This window comes from Suncus etruscus, chromosome X (assembly GCF_024139225.1).
Source record: "Suncus etruscus isolate mSunEtr1 chromosome X, mSunEtr1.pri.cur, whole genome shotgun sequence".
NCBI lineage: Eukaryota > Metazoa > Chordata > Mammalia > Eulipotyphla > Soricidae > Suncus > Suncus etruscus.
This window is the reverse complement of record NC_064868.1, coordinates 94796859-94800242: the sequence shown is the minus strand read 5'-3', so window position 1 is coordinate 94800242 and position 3384 is coordinate 94796859. Positions and strand designations below refer to the sequence as shown.

The window sequence follows — 3384 nt, the reverse complement described above, 5'->3', positions numbered from 1 at the left end:
CATATTCTCCTCTGGGCCTTCAATTCCATTTTAAGCATTTTTCATTTGGTTTTACTGCTGCCTCCTCTATGTGAGTACAGGAAGGCCAGGGTTTCATTGTTTCTACTGTGCTACATACATTCAACACAGGTGCTAGCAGAAGGCCAAGGCCAGGGAGGACAGTGCAATCTTATGGGAGAGAAAAAGGTAATGCCATGAGCAGGAGACAACATACTAGAGAACTGAGTGTGCCAGCAGGAATCAGGGGTACAGAAGGACACTATATTTGTTAATGGAGAGATAATCCTGGAGGCAAGGGACTGTGAGAATGAAGCCTCAGACTCCAAAACCAGGACCTGGAGATATGCAGATATAGAAGCAAATATCAACATAAGGAATAAATCACACAATAAAAAGAAAGTAAAAACGGGTCCAGGAAATCCAACACACAAGCCAGGAATTCCAACACACAAGCCTTCCATTCCTAAGAGGCAGGAAGGTTAGAGAAGGAAGAACAGAGAGTAAATGTCCTGCCTTTCTGAGACCTGAGCATTTTATTAGCAAGAACCAGACAACACCCTAAGATGGAGAACAATACTTGTTGGGTTACACCTTATTTTACCTAAAACAAAGTTTATCCCTGGTTTCTTTGTATCTGTTTGTTTATAACTTGGTTTCACACAAAACAAAGATTATCTTACTTGTAAATCTGGGTGGGTTTACTACCCCACCCAGGGGTGATCGCTGTACTCAATAAACCGGAAGTTCTGGCAGACAGGAGGAGCTCCATATTAGGTAGAAGACTGCCAGGCTACACGTGTTTCACCCTCAGCTTGGTCTGGATTATTTCTTGTGCGACCGTGATTCAGACTAGTTCACCTGGGGCTGGAGATACAGCGTGTGGGGGTAATTTTACAACTGGTGCCCAAACCTTGTACTGACTTGAACCCTGGACCTAAGAAGAAGACCTCAGCAATGGTTAGTGCTAATTGTGACTTGACCCTTTGGTGGATTGTAACCATGACATCCCCCTCGAGCTGGACTGAATGTGTTGTGTCTTTCACTGGAACAGGCTCCTGTTCTGAATGTCTTCACCATTGCTCTGGTCCACCATTTCTTACTCTGGACTACAAGGCTCCCTTGAAATTCTCCTGCACACATTCCACAAGAGGGGAAGAGTGCCTTCCCAGTGATAAGTTCTCAATCTAAAGGCCTTTCTAGAGCTGATAATTTATCATTTACTACGCACCAAACCAGAGAGACCCCCATCTCCCAAGAATGATAAGCCAGCTACGTCTCTGCAGACTCAGAGTCTGAAAATGGTTCAACCAAAGTTACCCCCGTGCCCTAAGCACTGAGTCAGGTCGAGAAGCCGGTGCTGGCAATTCAAGTACTGGGCACTGTTGAATGGCTCAATGTCCAGAATGTCAACAGAAATGACACCAAAGAAGATGTCTTTATTCACTGGACAACTATTAAGAAAAACAATCCCAGGAAGTTTCTGTGTAGCGTTGGAGATGGAGAAACTGTGGAGTTTGATGTTGTGAAAGGAGAGAGGGGACCAAAAGCTGCTAATGTATTCAGACGTGGTGGAATGCTGGTGAAAGGTAGCAGATATGCCCCCAATCTACATAGGTTCTGTCAATTCATCCCCCAGCCTCACTGCCTCTATGATGGCAAAGGCCCCCTCAGGAAGGACAGAAGCATGCAGTAAAAAGGAGAGGGCTGAGGACTCTGGGCAGCATCCCAGATGCCAACATCTACCATCTTTCCTCTAACAGAGGTGGGTTTTGCCAGGACTATGGCCCCAGACCTGCAGCAGCTTATCAAGAAAAGCCCAGCAGCCTAACACAGAAGGCGAAGATTGAGAAGACGTAGGATCCAACACCAAAGACCAGCTGAAGAGCAACGAAGGATAAGTTGGTTTCAGAACTTCCTGCACCTGGATTACCTCAAAAAATTAACTTTCTTCTAGGCAAATTTCTTAAACATATTTGCATCGATCATGATATTACTGCTTAAATTGTGTTTTATCTATATACATCTTATTGTTTTGTTCTAAGCCTCATTGCAAACAGAAAATTTTGTATCTAACTTTAGTGCTTCAATATTTGTTGGCACAATTCTGGGGAAATGCATGTTACAGTTTTGAAAGTTCTCAGCTATCCTAGTGAATGTTTCTAAATTGATATGATGTTTTACTGTGTATCTTATGTAGCAACTTATTCTCAAATTATGTCTGCAAAATTGTTCTAATCTCTTTGTCCATGGAAGTAGATGGAAAAGGAACTTGGATAATATAGACTATTATTAACAGTGTTCATTATAAGATTGTTTTAGCAAACTTATTTTCAAACTGTATATATCTTGTTGAAATGCTCTTGTGATTTTTTTGTTTAATAAAGTTTATGGAAAGGAACTCAGGGGGAGCAGTGGCACAAGCAGTAAGTGCCTTGCATGCACTAACCTAGGACAGACCGCAGTTCGATCCCCCGGAATCCCATATGGTCCCCCAAGCCAAGAGCGATTTCTGAGAGCATAGCCAGGATTAAACCCTGAGCATCACCAGGTGTAGCCCAAAAAGGAAAGAAAGAAAAAAGAAAAGGAACTCAGATGTACTAGACTTGTATTACAGTGCTCAGTATAAGAATGTTTAAGAATTTTCTAATTAAGTGTATCTGTAAATTCATGAAGCATTCCATGTTTTTAATTGGAATGATACAGAGATTAGCATGGCCCCTGCACAAGGACACACACAGAAAGGTTCTAATGTTTATGTGCAGGACAGTCTATGAAAAGTGTTGTGAGATGTAAAAAGATATGAAAAAACTGATAGTTTTGAGAATGATGTATACAGTTTAAAAGTTGATGCTTGAGCTCCCATACGATCCAGTTATACCACTTCTAGGGATATACCCAAGGAACACAAAAATACAATTCAGAAATCCCTTCCTCACACCTATATTCATTGCAGGACTATTTACAATAGCCAGACTCTGGAACAACCAAGATGCCCTTCAACAGAAGACTGACTAACGAAATGGTGGTACATATACACAATGGAATATTATGCAGCCACCAGGAGAAATGAAGTCATGAAATTTTCCTATACATGAATGTACATGGAATCTATTATGCTGAGTGAAATAAGTCAGAGAGAGATAGACAGAGAGAAAGAGTAGTCTTACTCATCTTTGGGTTTTAAGAAAAATGAAAGACATTTTTGCAATAATTCTCAGAGACAAAAGAGATAAGGGCTGGAAGGTGCAGCTCACGAAATGAAGGTCACCACAAAGAGTGATGAGTGCTGTTAAAGACAAAACTACATTGAGAACTATCCTAACCATGTGAATGAATGAGGGAAGTAGAAAGCCTTTCTTGAGTACAGGTGGGATTGGGATGGGG

General features: G+C 41.6%; 1 pseudogene; it reads left to right on the top strand.

Moving 5' to 3' along the window:
* The first annotated feature begins 2670 nt into the window (after positions 1-2670).
* Positions 2671-2755, top strand: LOC125999612 (uncharacterized; annotated as a pseudogene).
* The last annotated feature ends 629 nt before the right edge of the window (positions 2756-3384 follow it).